The 20,043-nt window shown below is 45.0% G+C and overlaps 1 protein-coding gene across 13 annotated transcripts in view; it reads right to left on the minus strand.

Moving 5' to 3' along the window:
* The window catches only part of NCOR2 (nuclear receptor corepressor 2), a 713,121-nt gene that overhangs the window by 184,740 nt on the left and 508,338 nt on the right, over positions 1 to 20,043 (minus strand). The window lies entirely within an intron of this gene.

Here is a 20,043-nt window from a genome sequence, read left to right on the forward strand (position 1 = left end):
CAAACCATTTTTAAAACCTCCCACAGGCTGAACACTTTTCTAATTCCTTAATATTGCTCTGCTTTAATCACCTTATTTCAATATTGCTCCTGTCCAGTAGCTTCAATAGTCATTTCAAATAAAAATATAAATATATTTATATTAAATAGGACATTACTGAATAGTAATCAATGCACAAGAGAGGTCATTTATATGTCCATCTCCAGCCGGAACAGTTGTCTGTGCATCTAACCTTAAGGCAACCCTGAAATATTTAGCACAACTTTCTCAGAGAAGGGTAGATTTTGGTAAAAGCAAAACATTCCATTGTACTATAATCACATTCCCAATAAAACATCCAATTCTCTTCTGGTGTTCAGCCAAGTACACTTCTATTCTGGACAACAACATCACCGATGAAAAAAAATCACCTTATTATCAAGCGTACTTATTCAGACAGATTCATGGGGGGAAACTAAAATGGTGTACAGACAAATGGCGAAATAAGCCGCAGGGATCCTCCCCTAGTAGTTCATTTCTCTGGTTATCCGAAAGGCAAGACTCTGTACTGGTCAGCTGGTCTGAGATCTATATAAATCTATAAAAACAGTCCTACCTCAAATACAATCTGACTCAGGACCAATAAAACATTCTCTCCTGGCATGTGTTCCGACACTGGCACCCTGGAGAAAGAGGCCAAGTCTGGAGTAGCATGCCCAGAAATAAATGCTGTGCTTCACATGTATACAGAGTTGGGCACATCTATATATGTGGCCATCTCATAGACTTTTGAAAGTAGCCGTCATCACCATCAGTGCATATTTCCACCATTCTTATCATTGTGCAAGGGATCCCTCAAAATCAGACAGATCTCTATATAAACTCAACTCTGAATATCCGCTCATTTCACCAGCGCACACACAAAGCACCTTCGGAATACTCTAGGTGCAAATACCCAATTGCGCTCAGTTACACCCACGAAGATACAAAAGGCGATGCAGCTGATCTGCGTACATCTCCGAGTCGCCCCTAGATGGTCAAATGTGTGTATGCTTAGTGAAGGAGCATCCGAGCTTGCACACAAATCTAAATCAGCACCAGAGTGGAAAGATTTTCCTATACTAGGAGGAGCTGTAGTTTTTATAGAATATTAAAAACGAATATATATTTATAGTGAAATTGATCAGAAACAAGCACAAAGGATATAGAAACCTTTGCATGCATTGTCTGCTTTACAATGTCTACAACACCAGATTACAGAGATCATTATCTTCCATTGAGAAAGATAGTAAAGGCTACACACAATATAAACTCTTTTTTATCTCCTATGCGGAAACATACGTTGACATTTGCATGCTAAATAACATAATTTTATGGCCTTTTACAGTTGTATTATTTTCAGTGTGCTCATCCCAATCAACTTTAATTAACTTGCTGCAGCACTGTCCTCCACCTTCACTGGAATGCTTTCCAACAAACTACTAAACCCCAGCTGACACGATCTCATAACATACTGTATTGCCTTACCATCAGCCAAGGCTACCCTGTGCTGCTCCTAATACACACAGGACTGGTGGAAATCAGACTCTGACATCTATCAGCACTAAACCACATGCTTTATTTACAAGTACAGAAGACACAAAGGGGAGCATCTTCACGTTTCACCCAGGGAGGTTGTGTGCTTGTAAGAACAGAGAAGGATCTTATAGCTGCACTTTCAGATCACTTCTCTGCTTTTCTTCCTACCTAAGATGTCTAACAGTTATTGCAGAGTGCAAATAAATGAATTTTTACAAGAAATTGACTAGAACAATCCATTACAGCACTTTTGACCATCATAATCTAGTGCTTGGGATGTATGTTGCCAAATACAGTAATCGCCTATTGTCCTCGGCTGTCGGCTGACCCTTCCATCTGTTCTCAAACACCCAGAAAATCAGCCACACCCACTGTGACACCAGTAGCAACAATGGAGATACATAAAAGAGAACGAAATGCAGAAATCACTGAGGACTTCTGCGTTTACAGTACATACTGGAACTGTGCATGTCCCCTGCCATCATTCTGCGCTTTATCAATATGCATGGAGAAGGAACATTTACTATGCTGCTATCCACTGACAGACAAGAGTAATGTTACTAATAATGCACAACATTACTGTGCAGAGTTTGGATGTTCTCTTTGTGTCAGGTACTCTAATTTCCTCCAAGAATACAAAACTATAATCAGTAGATTGTTATTATGCAATAGGTTATGTACACACGTGGCACACAAGGACTAATAGTGCGTGCAACATATTCAATGCAAGTATGTTTATTGCTATGCACAACTGGATAGGGAAGACAGTACAAGACAGAGGTCATTGCACTGAGGAGACTACAGTCTAACCAAGCTTGTAGTAAAAGAAATAGAAGCAGAAAATGAAAATCTAACATTCATCTGCATGAGTTTACCATTGCAGCATTTGAAACATCACACGCAACATGAGAAAACAGACACAGAAATAGCACAACATAGAAATGTATTGTCCTGTGTGTCCCGACCACCTGTCACATAACTACATCCCCTGACAGCATAGAATCCACTTTTCAGATTTTATCCCACAAATTCTCTACTTCAACATCATATCTAACCACTTGTAGAGAGTCAAGAATCAGACTAATAAGCAAAGTGGTATGGAAGCATAGTGATGGAGCACTATTGCATTTTCTCTAAGTACGTATATAATTGGAAGGTTTTATTAGTTGTGCCCCAAGGTTGTTGTCAACATCTCTGCCAGCACGCTGACAGAAAAATGTACAGTAAAATTGTTGCAGACCAAAACTTAATAGACCAAGTAATACCTATAGTACAGTCCTTATGTAAGTTCCCGGATTCATGTGTTTTCGCAGTCATGAAAAAACAGCACTTATCCCCCTGGGTATCAATTAGCTGTGGTAATTTACAGTGGCTAATTGCATTCCCCTCTATACATCGTATTAAAAGATAAGTGTCAGAATAAAAATTAAAGCATTTTAATAAATGTAACTCAATGGTTCCAGAGTACCCTGGATGTTGTGTGTAGATTTGTACATAATAGACACCCTTCATGTTACAGTGCACAATACATCTAACAGCTGTGGTTGTTGCTACAGTCAGAACAGCAAATACCAGAACAATAAGGAAATAACAAACGGCAATAGAATCCATGACTCTTGCCCGGAGTATGCCATCCTCTAGCAAGCTCCCTTTCTATCACATACATATATAAAGCAAATGAATAACAAGACTACTGTAATGAACAGTTACCTATATTGTGTTAAGATGCGTACACGCGGTGCGATTTGTACTTACGATTTATTTGGACTATATAGCAAGAATCGTAAGAAAAGTTAGCACAAATCGCATCATGTGTATGCGCTTGGAATGACGATGCACGGTCCCGCAGGATCGGCATCACAAGGAAATGAAGTGTGTGCAGGCAGGGTTGATACTGATTAGATCGGAGGTTCATGCCTCCGGGGAGTTTCCATTCAATATCGGCCGTTAGCCAGAAACGCACCCTGTGTACAGACCATTACACTAATGACAACACAGCAAAAAAAATTTTTTTTACATTTTCATGCTGTAGTCACGTTGTACAGCGCCATACCCCCATTAGCATAAATAAAAAATAAAATAAAAAAAGTATCCTAATTCCCATATACTTATTAGTCTCCTTAATAAAGTTTAAATTTTTGCCTACCATAACTGTATATACTTGGGCATAAAGTGAGTGTGGGCATCTCATACTCCATCTGGATTGGCCCGTTGCGAAAAGCTGCCTTCATGTCAGCCAAGAGTGAACTCATTAGGACTGTGGGGGAGATGTACTAAGCAGTGAAAAGAGTGGAGATGTTGCCCATGGCAACCAATCAGCACTTAAGTAAAATGTATAATTTCCATACTATAAAATTATACAGAACAGCTGATGGGCAACTTCTCCACTGGCTCACTTCTCCACTCTCTTAGTACATCTCCCCCATATCTGATTACATTTATGAACAATTACAAATAATTTAAAAAAAAAGTTTCATTTTTACTAACGACTGTGATTCAAACGTGTTCCAAAGATCTTTTTTTTTTTAAGTTACTAGAAGACTTATAAATTAAGAACGTAAAAGTTTTAATTTTGTTTACTTGTTTCCCTTTTTATTATTTTGCTTTATTTATATACCTTAAGGCACAAGAATCGATGTTATGACTGTCGGATCTACTGTGGTACTAAGAGGGGAATGTATTATAGTGGCATGGATCATGCCGCTGTAACAGTGTACAGGGACAAGATGTCTAAACTGTATGCAGTTAACATACCACCGCACAGGATCCCAGCAATCACAATGCCGAAGCTGGGATCCCGCACAGCGGTACAATACAGGCTATTCTCCCTCTGAGTGCCCATGACACCCATAGAGGGAGAATATAACCTGTGGCGAGCGCAGCGAGCCCGCAAAGGGGCTTACTAGCGCTCGCCACTCTGCCGGCATCCTGGTGGCCGGGATGCTAGCGCTGGTATAACGACGGCGCAGCCCAGCCATCGGTAATTCATACCGAACCCATTTGAACATCTTGCCTGCCGAACTGGGGGAATGAAAATGTACAAGTAGCAGCAGTGTAATGTACAAATATACACAACATTTAGAAACACTGTGCCAACCAGTTTTATAAACTATACCCCAAACAGTACCATCTGCTGGTTCCATCCCATGACACTACCGGCTCCACCACTTTCACTGAAACTTCAGCCCAATTTAGCCCAAGGAGGAACAGGAAATACACATTTCCTTGTTTGATTATATAGAAACATATAAACAGTTGACCCAACAGCAAACACAAAAGCTGTAATATTCATCTAAAGATTATGTACCAAGTGATGTGATATACTTGCACAGGTAGGGAAAGTGCTGTATTTTACCATGGCTTTGCTCTAATAAGCAGTCCAGTATAATCTGGTTGTCAAAGAAACACTATCAGCATAAATATATTTTTAGAAAAATGCATCAATTCTTAAGTTTCCACGCTAGAGCGGTGTGACACACTACATTCCGAACACACAAGAATGAGGTATCTTATTGGTTTTCTTCAACTTGTATAAACGTTCCCTGTTTTCTGTACACCAAATGCTCTTTATTGGTTATTTATGTAGAAGCAGTATTTTCTACAAAGGGTGCATAGGACAGCTTAGACGACTTATGCAACATTAAAAAGAATGGTAAACAGGTCTCACAGAGAAAGGGATATCAATAATTTGTTTGCTGTGAAACAGGATAATATGTTAATAACCACAGAAAATGCAGAAATTACAAACCTTCTACATAAACTAGGACAAAAGGGTAATGTAATGTATTGCTTTGCTAAGTAATGTGAAAGATACTGCAGTAGAATATCATAATGAAAGAACGTTGTTATCAAACCTAAAGCTACCAACTTCCATACCACCGCTTTCCCAAAGAGGACTCGCAAAAACAGATTTGGCATGTCTGTCAAACCATTAACCCTTGCCATGGCCAGAGCGTGCTTCAAGAAAGATCATCCATAGGGCACAGATTTCTGCTCTAGGTATTCATTGGCAAGTGTTTAAATCCAAGGATAAGAATGAGCAGAAATAGATGGATAAGAATGAGTAGAACAAGTAACACAGAAAGGGGTCTGATCTTACAGTATGTGCAGCCCCGACACACAGGTTTCTGGGTGCTGCTGTCATGGACTGTGTTGATAAGCAGAATCTCTACTTATTTCTCTTTTTTTAATCTAGGCTTCCAACTGAGACGAGCTGAAGTACGCATCCACCACTGAGAGGGATGTGAAACCAGGTCACCGTCATTGAAACCCACTGATAGACGCCCAGAAGTTGTCAGGGACACATGTTCTGTCCTCTGGGGCTTTTAATCTGCTTTTCTCTCTGCTGATTCTCCTCCGTCACAGCTCTTCCATGCAGTAGCCCCCTCTCTACCAATATATTTTATGTCTCTCCGCACAGAAAGAACCGCTCACTCTGCATTTCCTCCCTATCCACTACCTAAAGATGTAACACATTTTACATCCAATCACATTATTCGTGGAACACTTCAACAGCAATACAGGTTTCTCGCCAAGCTTGCTCTTAATGTATACTTCACTTTTAAGAGATCGCTACCATTCCCATCTAGAGCCTTACAGATTCCCATTTGTGCTATACATTTACGCTTGGACTACTGTAAGTTGCCAAAGTCCCTCTTTATGTACAACATAAACTTGTCATCTCCTTGCAGTGTCACTTACCTGTCTCTTGCTGCAGCTTGCCAGGTTGGGGCTAATACAGTTTTAAGTCTGTGTATCCGTCGCTGCCAAAGAAAATCTGAGTATAGTGGAGAAAAAAAAAAAAAAAAAAAAGCACGAAACGCCAGATAACAGCACTGCAGATGCGCAGCTTCTGCCAGCTGGGGGACTGATACTGTTGCTATGTGGAGGAGTCACAAAACGAGTGCTAATCGCTCCCCTGTTTGACCTGCGGGCACATCTTGTCTGAATGTGACCTCTAGACAGAGCACTAATAGCAGAGTGTGGCATGGACCCAGGTTGTCAAAGGGTGCGGCAATCTTGGCACCGGCCTTCCTTCTCTCTCACTTTTTGACACCCCCCTACACACAATCTTCGTCCTCTTCCCTCAAACATCTGAATGTGATCCAACATAACAAAGCTTTCTGTCTCATTTGCAGTGAAGGAGTTATTCAAGTGTATTCTAGCTCTATTTTTCCCCTCGCTCTCTCTTTGCCTGCAGAAATGACATGGATAGCTTAGCTTGCTTTTATACTGTGACATGGGGCAGTGAAACAGTTAAAGAAAAGACTGGACAGAACTGCAGGTCTAGAATGATTAAAACATGTAAAAGTACATGTCAATTATACAGTACTTGATCTTCCAAAAAAAACAAAACAAAAAACAAAAACCTATTCAGTAGCAGGGGGCTGTTGATTATTTGACTGCTTTGGACCCACACCCCATGACCAATTTACAGAGCGCAGGAACGTTACTACATTTTTTTTTTTTGCTTTAAACAATGCACAAAAAGAACATGCAAGACAAATGCCTGTAAGACTGAGGCCATAAGAGAAGCCACTAGATAGAAGAAAAAAACAAACTGTTTTGGATGGAATTAAAGCAGTGAAGACTATAAACAAAGTTACGCTTTACAGCGTGCTGGATTTCACTTACTAGTGGTCAGGCTGTTTCTAAAAGGCTGAGTGGGTGTTTATGCCTCTCTACATGTGACTGGGATGGCCAAGGCAGAGAGGTACAAACACAGATTCCGCCTGTTTGGAACAGGCCATGCAGTAACAGGGATGAGTAGAGTTGTGGAACATTTCCAGCCATCGTACTGTAGCATCTTTGTTTTTGTTTTTCAACTTAATTCCTTGAACTGTATAATGAACTAAATTTTCGGAATTGGGTGGTATGAACTGTTTCACAACCAATCTAACAATGAGAAAAAATGTAAAATATCTGGGCAACAGCATGAGAACCCCAATCAAAATGATAACAATAGGAAAAATAAGAATTTACTTACCGATAATTCTATTTCTCGGAGTCCGTAGTGGATGCTGGGGTTCCTGAAAGGACCATGGGGAAATAGCGGCTCCGCAGGAGACAGGGCACAAAAGTAAAGCTTTCCGATCAGGTGGTGTTCACTGGCTCCTCCCCCTATGACCCTCCTCCAAGCCTCAGTTAGGTACTGTGCCCGGACGAGCGTACACAATAAGGGAGGAATTTTGAATCCCGGGTAAGACTCATACCAGCCACACCAATCACACCGTACAACTTGTGATCTAAACCCAGTTAACAGTATGATAACAGAGGAGCCTCTGAAAGATGGCTCCCTACAACAATAACCCGAATTAGTTAACAATAACTATGTACAATTATTGCAGATAATCCGCACTTGGGATGGGCGCCCAGCATCCACTACGGACTCCGAGAAATAGAATTATCGGTAAGTAAATTCTTATTTTCTCTATCGTCCTAGTGGATGCTGGGGTTCCTGAAAGGACCATGGGAATTATACCAAAGCTCCCAAACGGGCGGGAGAGTGCGGATGACTCTGCAGCACCGAATGAGAGAACTCCAGGTCCTCCTTAGCCAGAGTATCAAATTTGTAAAATTTTACAAACGTGTTCTCCCCTGACCACGTAGCTGCTCGGCAAAGTTGTAATGCCGAGACCCCTCGGGCAGCCGCCCAAGATGAGCCCACCTTCCTTGTGGAGTGGGCCCTTACATATTTAGGCTGTGGCAGGCCTGCCACAGAATGTGCAAGTTGGATTGTGCTACAGATCCAACGAGCAATCGTCTGCTTAGACGCAGGAGCACCCATCTTGTTGGGTGCATACAATATAAACAACGAGTCAGATTTTCTGACTCCAGCTGTCCTTGCAATATATATTTTCAATGCTCTGACAACGTCCAGTAACTTGGAGTCCTCCAAGTCACTTGTAGCCGCAGGCACTACAATAGGCAGGTTCAGATGAAATGCTGACACCACCTTAGGGAGAAAATGCGGACGAGTCCGCAGTTCCGCCCTGTCCGAATGGAAAATCAGATATGGGCTTTTGTAAGATAAAGCTGCCAGTTCTGACACTCTCCTGGCCGAAGCCAGGGCTAGTAGCATGGTCACTTTCCATGTGAGATATTTCAAATCCACATTTTTTAGTGGTTCAAACCAATGAGATTTTAGAAAGTCCAAAACCACATTGAGATCCCACGGTGCCACTGGAGGCACCACAGGAGGCTGTATATGCAGCACTCCCTTAACAAAAGTCTGGACTTCAGGGACTGAAGCCAATTCTTTCTGGAAGAAAATCGACAGGGCCGAATTTGAACCTTAATAGATCCCAATTTGAGACCCATAGACAATCCTGATTGCAGGAAATGTAGGAATCGACCCAGTTGAAATTCCTCCGTCGGAGCACTCCGATCCTCGCACCACGCAACATATTTTCGCCAAATGCGGTGATAATGTTGCACGGTTACTTCCTTCCTTGCTTTAATCAAAGTAGGAATGACTTCTTCCGGCATGCCTTTTTCCTTTAGGATCCGGCGTTCAACCGCCATGCCGTCAAACGCAGCCGCGGTAAGTCTTGAAACAGACAGGGACCCTGCTGAAGCAAGTCCCTCCTTAGAGGTAGAGGCCACGGATCTTCCGTGATCATCTCTTGAAGTTCCGGGTACCAAGTCCTTCTTGGCCAATCCGGAACCACTAGTATCGTTCTTACGCCTCTTTGCCGTATAATTCTCAATACTTTTGGTATGAGAGGCAGAGGAGGAAACACATACACCGACTGGTACACCCAAGGCGTTACCAGCGCGTCCACAGCTATTGCCTGCGGATCTCTTGACCTGGCGCAATACCTGTCCAGTTTTTTGTTGAGGCGAGACGCCATCATGTCCACCATTGGTCTTTCCCAACGGGTTACCAGCATGTGGAAGACTTCTGGATGAAGTCCCCACTCTCCCGGGTGAAGGTCGTGTCTGCTGAGGAAGTCTGCTTCCCAGTTGTCCACTCCCGGGATGAACACTGCTGACAGTGCTATTACATGATTCTCTGCCCAGCGAAGAATCCTTGCAGCTTCTGCCATTGCACTCCTGCTTCTTGTGCCGCCCTGTCTGTTCACATGGGCGACTGCCGTGATGTTGTCCGACTGGATCAACACCGGTTTTCCCTGAAGCAGAGGTTCTGCCTGGCTTAGAGCATTGTAGATTGCTCTTAGTTCCAGAATGTTTATGTGAAGAGACGTTTCCAGGCTCGTCCACACTCCCTGGAAGTTTCTTCCTTGTGTGACTGCTCCCCAGCCTCTCAGGCTGGCGTCCGTGGTCACCAGGATCCAATCCTGTATGCCGAATCTGCGGCCCTCCAATAGATGAGCACTCTGCAACCACCACAGAAGAGATACCCTTGTCCTTGGAGACAGGGTTATCCGCTGGTGCATCTGAAGATGCGACCCTGACCATTTGTCCAACAGATCCCTCTGGAAAATTCTTGCGTGGAATCTGCCGAATGGAATTGCTTCGTAAGAAGCCACCATTTTTCCCAGGACTCTTGTGCATTGATGTACAGACACCTTTCCTGGTTTTAGGAGGTTCCTGACAAGCTCGGATAACTCCTTGGCTTTTTCCTCCGGGAGAAAAACCTTTTTCTGAACCGTGTCCAGAATCATCCCTAGGAACAGCAGACGAGTTGTCGGCATTAACTGGGATTTTGGAATATTCAGAATCCACCCGTGCTGTTTTAGCACTTCTTGAGACAGTGCTAATCCCATCTCTAGCTGTTCTCTGGACCTTGCCCTTATCAGGAGATCGTCCAAGTATGGGATAATTAATACGCCTTTTCTTCGAAGAAGAATCATCATCTCGGCCATTACCTTTGTAAAGACCCGAGGTGCCGTGGACAATCCGAACGGCAGCGTCTGAAACTGATAGTGACAGTTTTGTACGACGAACCTGAGGTACCCCTGGTGTGAGGGGTAAATTGGAACGTGGAGGTACGCATCCTTGATGTCCAAGGATACCATAAAGTCCCCTTCTTCCAGGTTCGCTATCACTGCTCTGAGTGACTCCATCTTGAACTTGAACTTCTTTATGTACAGGTTCAAGGATTTCAGATTTAGAATAGGTCTTACCGAGCCATCCGGCTTCGGTACCACAAATAGAGTGGAATAATACCCCTTTCCTTGTTGTAGAAGAGGTACCTTGACTATCACCTGCTGAGAGTACAGCTTGTGAATGGCTTCCAAGACCGTCTCCCTTTCGGAGGGGGACGTTGGTAAAGCAGACTTCAGGAAACGGCGAGGTGGATCTGTCTCTAGTTCCAACCTGTATCCCTGAGATATTATCTGCAGGATCCAGGGATCTACCTGCGAGTGAGCCCACTGCGCGCTGAAATTCTTGAGACGACCGCCCACCGCCCCCGAGTCCGCTTGAGAAGCCCCAGCGTCATGCTGAGGCTTTTGTAGAAGCGGGGGAGGGCTTCTGTTCCTGGGAAGGAGCTGCCTGTTGCTGTCTCTTCCCCCTTCCTCTGCCTCGTGGCAGATATGAATATCCCTTTGCTCTCTTGTTTTTAAAGGAACGAAGGGGCTGCGGTTGAAAAGTCGGTGTCTTTTTCTGTTGGGGAGTAACTTGAGGTAAAAAGGTGGATTTCCCGGCTGTAGCCGTGGCCACCAAATCTGATAGACCGACTCCAAATAACCCCTCCCCTTTATACGGCAAAACTTCCATATGCCGTTTTGAGTCCGCATCGCCTGACCACTGTCGCGTCCATAAACTTCTTCTGGCCGAAATGGACATAGCACTTACCCGTGATGCCAGTGTGCAGATATCCCTCTGTGCATCACGCATATAAAGAAATGCATCCTTTATTTGCTCTAAAGACAGTAAAACATTGTCCCTATCCAGGGTATCAATATTTTCAATCAGGGACTCTGACCAAGCTACTCCAGCACTGCACATCCAGGCTGTCGCTATAGCTGGTCGTAGTATAACACCTGTATGTGTGTATATACTTTTTTGGATATTTTCCATCCTCCTATCTGCTGGATCTTTAAGTGCGGCCGTCTCAGGAGAGTGTAACGCCACTTGTTTAGATAAGCGTGTGAGCGCCTTGTCCACCCTAGGAGGTGTTTCCCAGCGCGCCCTAACCTCTGGCGGGAAAGGGTATAAAGCCAATAACTTCTTTGAAATTAGCATCTTTTTATCGGGGGCAACCCACGCTTCATCACACACCTCATTTAGTTCTTCTGACTCAGGAAAAACTATAGGTAGTTTTTTCACACCCCACATAATACCCTGTTTAGTGGTACCTGTAGTATCAGCTAAATGTAACGCCTCCTTCATTGCCAAAATCATATAACGTGTGGCCCTACTGGAAAATACGGTTGATTCGTCACCGTCGCCACTGGAATCAGTGCCTGTGTCTGGGTCTGTGTCGACCGACTGAGGCAAAGGGCGTTTTACAGCCCCTGACGGTGTTTGAGGCGCCTGGACAGGCACTAATTGATTGTCCGGCCGTCTCATGTCGTCAAACGACTGCTTTAGCGTGTTGACACTATCCCGTAATTCCACAAATAAAGGCATCCATTCTGGTGTCGACCCCCTAGGAGGTGACATCCCCATATTTGGCAATTGCTCCGCCTCCACACCAATATCGTCCTCATACATGTCGACACACACGTACCGACACACAGCAGACACACAGGGAATGCTCTTAACGAAGACAGGACCCCACTAGCCCTTTGGGGAGACAGAGGGAGAGTTTGCCAGCACACACCAAAGCGCTATATATGACAGGGATAGCCTTATAATAAGTGCTCCCTGTATAGCTGCTTTTATAATGTAATTTTTGCCACTATTTTGCCCCCCCTCTCTTGTTTTACCCTGTTTCTGTAGTGCAGTGCAGGGGAGAGACCTGGGAGCCGTCCTGACCAGCGGAGCTGTGTAAGGAAAATGGCGCTGTGTGCTGAGGAGATAGGCCCCGCCCCTTTTCCGGCGGGCTCGTCTCCCGCTCTTTAGTGGATTCTGGCAGGGGTTAAATATCTCCATATAGCCCCCGGAGGCTATATGTGAGGTATTTTTTAGCCAAATAGGTTTTCATTTGCCTCCCAGGGCGCTCCCCTCCCAGCGCCCTGCACCCTCAGTGACTGCCGTATGAAGTGTGCTGAGAGGAAAATGGCGCACAGCTGCAGTGCTGTGCGCTACCTTTAGAAGACTGAGGAGTCTTCTGCCGCCGATTCTGGACCTCTTCTTGTTTCAGCATCTGCAAGGGGGCCGGCGGCGAGGCTCCGGTGACCATCCAGGCTGTACCTGTGATCGTCCCTCTGGAGCTGATGTCCAGTAGCCAAGAAGCCAATCCATCCTGCACGCAGGTGAGTTCACTTCTTCTCCCCTAAGTCCCTCGTTGCAGTGATCCTGTTGCCAGCAGGACTCACTGTAAAATAAAAACCTAAGCTAAACTTTTCTAAGCAGCTCTTTAGGAGAGCCACCTAGATTGCACCCTTCTCGGCCGGGCACAAAAATCTAACTGAGGCTTGGAGGAGGGTCATAGGGGGAGGAGCCAGTGCACACCACCTGATCGGAAAGCTTTACTTTTGTGCCCTGTCTCCTGCGGAGCCGCTATTTCCCCATGGTCCTTTCAGGAACCCCAGCATCCACTAGGACGATAGAGAAATTGAAAATAACAACATGTCATACCACAATTAAAAGTCAGAATACATACTAAATTAGTGGTTCCCAAAATGTCTGCCTAGGCACACTGGGGTGACCCGAGGTTCTTGCAGGGGTGCCTCGGGTTGGTGATGCAGGACCAAATTAAATAATTTATGGTCAAAGTGACAGGCAAAACCAGTGCCAGTGGCTGCCAATCACAAAAAGTGTACAAACAGAAGCACAACTGTACACCACCACATAACTGAACCCAAGGATGACAGGTAGGCACGATTTACTTCATTTAATATTTTTCCCCAAAATGTATCAATAAAAAATCTTTTATCCTAGGCGTACCATGAAAAAAAACAATGGGAATCTCTATATCTTATCTCTCTTGCTATGTCGAGGTGCACCAATCCCACCAAAATGTACATAAAAGAACAAACCCCCACAAACGCCACAGGACAAAGCCCTCCTACTCAAAGCTTTGCTGGCACCACAGGAATATGGAAGATACCATTCTACGTGCCTCTTGGGACTGCCCCGTCCTGCGCCCCTCCTGGAGGGAGGTGTATACTCTTTTTACAGAGGTTTCAAAGCTTACACTTCCCCCTGACCCAGTGCTTGCCTCAATTCATTGGTATCTCGGTATCCCATTGCCGTGCCCAATACGGACAGATATGTCCTTGGGAATATTTTGATACAGGTTGAGTATCCCATATCCAAATATTCCAAAATACGGAATATTCCGAAATACAGATTTTTTGGGTGTGAGACTGAGATAGTGAAACATTTGTTTTCTGATGGTTCAACGTACACAAACTTTGTTTAATTCACAAAGTTATTAAAATACTGTATTAAATGACCTTTCGGGCTGTGTGTATAAGGTGAACATGAAACAAATTAATTCTGTGCTTAGAATTTGGTCCCATCGCCATGATATCTCATTATGGTATGCAATTATTCCAAATTACGGAAAAATCAGATATCCATAATACTTTTGGTCTCAAGCATTTTGGATAAGGAATACTCAACCTGTATCAGCTAGGATCCCTACTGCAGAGAAATGGAAATGCCCCCTCCCATTCCTCCTCCTTTTTATCTGAATAAACCCCTGCTGATGGTCCAGACCGTTAATCTACTGATGTTGATTTCAGCGTGTATTTGCATGTACTCTGCCGTCAGGCCTGACAGAGTTACGAGAGCACCCCCCCCCCCCCCCCCTTCACACACACACACACATTCCACTTTAACTGAGCATAAGGCGGCGTAAGTGTAAGGGCCGCCAAAATTTGGATACAGAGACAGGTGTACCATCTATGGTACGCAGGCGCAGTATGAAAACACATAGCTGACACAAAACAATAGTCGTACGTGTGTTCTGCTCTGCATGGGCTCCACTCTGTTTATGTTCCCACAGAACATGGGCTTGACTGTATCAGACATACGCAGCGTACAGACAATACACATCACTGCATAATGATTACATATCTGCTCATCCCAATTGTGTGCTTTACAGACCTGTATTTATCACACTGCATTTGCTACTATCCCCCACTGCCCAGCCTGAGATACACAGCAGTATCACACGGCCACAGGGCAGCTAGTGATGTCACCACTGTGAGGTGTGACGGGTATAAAACAGGCAGTTGGCTGTTTCCTGGGTCATATCTTACACTGTTGGACTAATACCAGCACAGATACTCATCGTCTTCATTTCTGAGTTGAATACAAAGAGATAACATGAAGAAGAAACCTAACCACATTATAGACCATCAAATGACTAAGTATTAGAAAAGCCATAGGCTCACTGCATTACTGATGATTAAGGAAGATCGATCACTGTTTGTATATGATCTCATGCGAGTTCAGGACAAAGTTAGGAACTCAGATTTTTTTCTGTATTTAAACTATTTACTACGGAGAATTAACTCTTGTTTTGCTTAGCAGCTTTCCTGACTTATCAATGGTTATGTTAGGATTCCAAATGAATCAGCTCCTAACGGTCATTTTTAAAACCCAGCCTGTAACATGGCAGTTAGGAGCTGATTGGCTGGTACTTTATCTCCGTACACTTTGTCACTCTCCAAGGCTTAACACATCTGCGCCATAGTGTGCAATGTGGTTATACAGGTGACGTACAATATATATATATTACCTTTTGGTTCCTCTTATATTAGTGTTCGCTTTATTTCATTTTACCACAATGACTAATCCTGCAGCTAGTTACCCTTCCAGCTCATTTCTAATGCTGCCATGGTCCAAAGATGCCGATTAATCTCTCTGATTTGGGTATTACCACTGGCTCCATCTGTATTATGATGTACTCATGCAATGTTTTGTTATTTCAAAGGTCGCTCTGCACATTTATCTGTTTAACAGAACAGAGACGAAGAACTGCACCAGCTTGGGCAGCAGTCAGTCCAGTTGCAGGACCCTGGCCAGGATCCAAGCGATGTCCTGCGCTCAGCCAGGAAAACAGAAAGAACATTTACATTTCACCAAGTGTCCAATCAGACTGCTACCCAGGAGAATGTGTATGATGCCACAAGACATTTGTGGCTGACATCATTTCCAACCAAGACCATACACAGAACTCAGGACACTGCTATTATGAGACCATAGGATCTGGTTCTCTGCATAACGTACCACTGCTAGTACCTACTGCAAAGAATCGCCTGGCTCCACCTCAGATCATGGCTACAGCTTGTTGCAGTGCACATTCTTCCCCACATCTAGAATGTGCACGTAGAAGGGCCCATAACACAAACATTTGAGGTGGGGAAAAAAAATGGGATTTTAATTACCTACCGGTAAATCCTTTACTCGTAGTCCGTAGAGAAAACTGGGGTTCCATTTAGTACCATGGGGTATAGACGGGTCCACTAGGAGCCATGAGCACTTTAAGAATTTGATAGTGTGGGCTCAGTCCAGGAAACTGTGCCCGAGGAGACGGACATACTTCGAGAGAATGATAGTGGCGAGATTCCGAACCAGCAGACACAGACAAGAGGAAAGCCATGCTAACCAAACTTGAAACAGGAACAGCAACAACTGAACCAAACAACAATACTTAACCAAGTAACAGTGCAGGAATAACGAAGCACCGGGCGGGAGCCCAGTATTCTCTACGGACTACGAGAAAAGGATTTACCAGATGGTAATTAAAATCCTATTTTCTCTTACGTCCTAGAGCAGGCCTGGCCAACCTGTGGCTCTCCTGATGTTGTGAAACTACACATCCCAGCATGCCCTGCCACGGTTTTAGCATTCCTTAATAGCAAAACTGTGGCAAAGCATGATGGGACTTGTAGTTTTACAACAGCTGGAGAGCCACAGGTTGGCCAGGCCTGTCCTAGAGGATACTGGGATTACATTTAGTACCATGGGGAAGTACCAAAGCTCCCAAACCGGGTGGGAGAGTGCTAAGGGTCCTGCAGAACTGATTGACCAAACTGAAGGTCGTCAGAGGCCAAAGTATAGAACTTGTAAATCTTAGCAAACGTGTTCGAACCTGACCAAGTAGCTGCTCGGCAGAGCTGTAAAGCGGAGACACCCCGGGCAGCCGTACAGGAAGAACCCACCAACCTAGTCGAGTGGGCCTGAACAGATTTCGGAACCAGCAAGCCTGCCATGGAATAAGCATGCTGGATAGTGAGCCTGATCCAGCGTGCAATGGACTGCTTTGAAGCAGGAAACCAAATATTATTGTGATCATAGAGAACAAACAGCGAGTCGGATTTCCTGTGACGAGCTGTCCTCTTTGCACACACCTTCAAAGCCCTCACAACATCCAAAGACTCTGAAGTAGCAGAGGTGTCCGTAACAGCCAGAACCACAATAGGTTGGTTGATGTGAAACGTGGACACCACCTTAGGAAAGAATTGCTGATGAGTTCTGAGTTCAGCTCTGTCCTCAAAGAAAATTAAGTAGGGGCTTTTGTGAGACAAAGCCCCTAGCTCCGACACACATCTCGCTGAAGCCACAGCCAACAGTGTGACTGTCTTCCACATAAGATATTTAACATCTACCACCTGTAACAGTTCAAACCAGTCCGATTGGAGGAACTGCAGCACTAAATTGAGATCCCAAGGTGCCGTAGGAGGCACAAAGGGAGGTTGGATGTGCAGAACACCTTTCAAGAACGTCTGGACCTCAGGAAGAGAAGCCAATTATTTCTGAAAGAAAATGGACAAGGCCGAAATCTGGACTTTTATGGAGCCCAGACGTAGACCCACATCCAAACCTGCATGCGGAAAAAGCAGGAAACGTCCCAGATGAAATTCCACAGCAGAATATTTTCTGCTCTCACACCAAGAGATGTATTTCTTCCAAATACGGTGGTAATGTTTAGACGTTACCCCTCCCTGGCTTGGATCATAGTCGGGATGACTTTGTCAGGGATGCCTCTCCTGGCAAGAATCAGCCGTTCAACTTCCATGCCGTCAAACATAGCTGCGGTAAGTCCTGATAGACGAACGGGCCCAGTTGCAGAAGATCCTCTTGAAGAGGTAGAGGCCACGGATCTTCGAGGAGCATCTCCAGGAGGTCCGCGTACCAGGCCCTTCTTGGCCAGTCCAGAGCAATGAGAATTGCTTGAACCTTTTCCCTTTTTATTCTTTTTAGAATTCTTGGGATCAGAGGAAGTGTAGGAAACATGTACACCCTCTGATATACCCACGGAGTCGTAAGAGCGTCCACTGCCACTGCCTGTGGGTCTCTCGACCTGGAACAATACCGCTTCAGCTTCTTTTTGAGACGAGAGGCCAGCATGTCGATCTGTGGATATCCCCATCGACTTGATAAGCACCTGAATACCTCCGGATGAAGGCCCCACTTCCCCGGGTGCAGGTCGTGTCTGCTGAGGAAGTCTGCTTCTCAGTTGGCTACTTCCGGAATGAAGACCGCCGACAACGCTGCAACGAGTTTTTGTGCCCAGAGGAGAATTCTTGACACCTCTGACATTGCTGCTCTGCTATTCGTTCCGCCCTGTAGGTTTATGTAAGTCACTGCCATCACATTGTCGGACTGGATCTGAATGGCCCGATCTTGAAGAAGATATGAGGCCTGCAGAAAAGCGTTGTATATAGCCCCGAGTTCCAGAATGTTGATTGGAAGGACGATTTCCTGACTTGATCATCTTCCTTGAAACTGCACCCCCTGGGTGACTGCTCCCCAACCTCTGAGGTTTGCGTCCGGGGTTAGCAGAATCCAATTTTGAATCCCGTACTGTCGGCCCTCGATCAGGTGAGAAGTCTGTAGCCACCACAGAAGGGAGATCCTGGCCTTTGGCGACAGACGGATCCTTTGATGCATGTGAAGATGTGATCCGGACCATTTGTCCAACAGATCGACCTGGAAGGGTCATGCAAGAGCCTCGTAAGAGGCCACTATTTTTCCCAGAAGGCGAATGCACAGGTGCACAGATTTTCAGGGTGGCTTCAGGACATCCCAAACCATCGACAGGATTACCAAAGCCTTTTCCAATGGAAAAAAAAACTTTCTGTGACTGTGTGACCAGTATCATTCCCAGAAATGGGAGCCTCCGAGTTCGCTGTAAGTGCCTCTCCCTGGACGGAGCCTTTATCAGAAGATCGTTCAGGTATGGAATTATGTTCACTCTCTGCTTGAGAAGGAGAAACATAATCTCTGCCATCACCTTGGTGAACACCCTCGGTGACGTGGAGAGACCTAAAGGTTGGGCCTGGAACTGGTAGTGACAGTCCTGCAGTGCAAAGCGTAGATAAGCCTGGTGAGGCAGCCAGATCGGAAATGTGAAGGTACGCATCCTTGATATCCAGAGACACTAGGAATTTCCCCTCATCCAGACCGGAGATCACAACTCTCAGAGACGTCTGGTTTCGGTACTACAAACAAGTTGGAATAATACCCCTTGTTTTGGAGAGGAGGTGGAACTGCAAAAATGAACTGCGTTTGTACCAGTTTTTGAATGGCATCCTGTAAGGCAGGCATTCCCAACCACGGTCCTCAAGGCACACCAACAGTACAGGTTTTAGTGATATCCAGGCTTCAGCACAGGTGACTTAATTAGTAGCTCAGTTATTTTGATTTAACCATCTGTGCTCAAGCCTGGATATCACTAAAACCTGCACTGTTGGTGTGCCTTGAGGACCGTGGTTGGGAATGCCTGCTGTAAGGTATAGTTGCCTCCTGTGAAACTGGTAAGCCTGATTTGAAGAAACTGAGATGAGAGTTCCTGAAATTCCAGTCTGTAACCCTGGGATCCTGTTATGATGTTGTCCAGATGTGACTGAAATTTTTAGTCGGGCTCCCACCTGCCAGTCCTCCAGGCATCGCGGTTCATCGTCATACTGAAGGTTTTGCGGTAGCAGAGCTGGAGCTCTGTTCCAAAGAACTGGCAGTTGCTGGTTTGCGTGGTATACCTCTAGAGCCTCTGCTGGCTGTAGAAGATCCTCTGGCTTCGTCCTTAAACTTGGCAGTCCGAAAGGACTGTAGAGTAGGTCTTCCTATTTGTGGGAGCTGTGGAAGGAAGATATGTAGACTTACCCGCAGTAGCTTTGGAGATCCATTTACCTAGTTCGTCTCCAAATAAAGCCTCTCCTGTGAAAGGTAGGCCTTCCACGCCTTTCCTGGAGTCCCCGTTCGCAGTCCACTGGCGTAAGCATAAGCCCATGCATGCTGACACCGCCATAGCAATGATGCGTGCATTAAGCAAACCCACTTATTTTATGGCTTCCACCATAAAGCTTGCAGAGTCCTGTATATGTTGCAGGAGTAAAACAATCCCCCACCCCCCGCCTTAGATAAGGAATCCAACCCCTCAATTAGGTTACCTTACCATCTAGCAATGGCTTTAGTAATCCACGCACATGCTATAGTGGGTCTCTGGGCAACCCC

The sequence above is a fragment of the Pseudophryne corroboree genome, chromosome 1 (assembly GCF_028390025.1).
Source record: "Pseudophryne corroboree isolate aPseCor3 chromosome 1, aPseCor3.hap2, whole genome shotgun sequence".
Lineage (NCBI taxonomy): Eukaryota > Metazoa > Chordata > Amphibia > Anura > Myobatrachidae > Pseudophryne > Pseudophryne corroboree.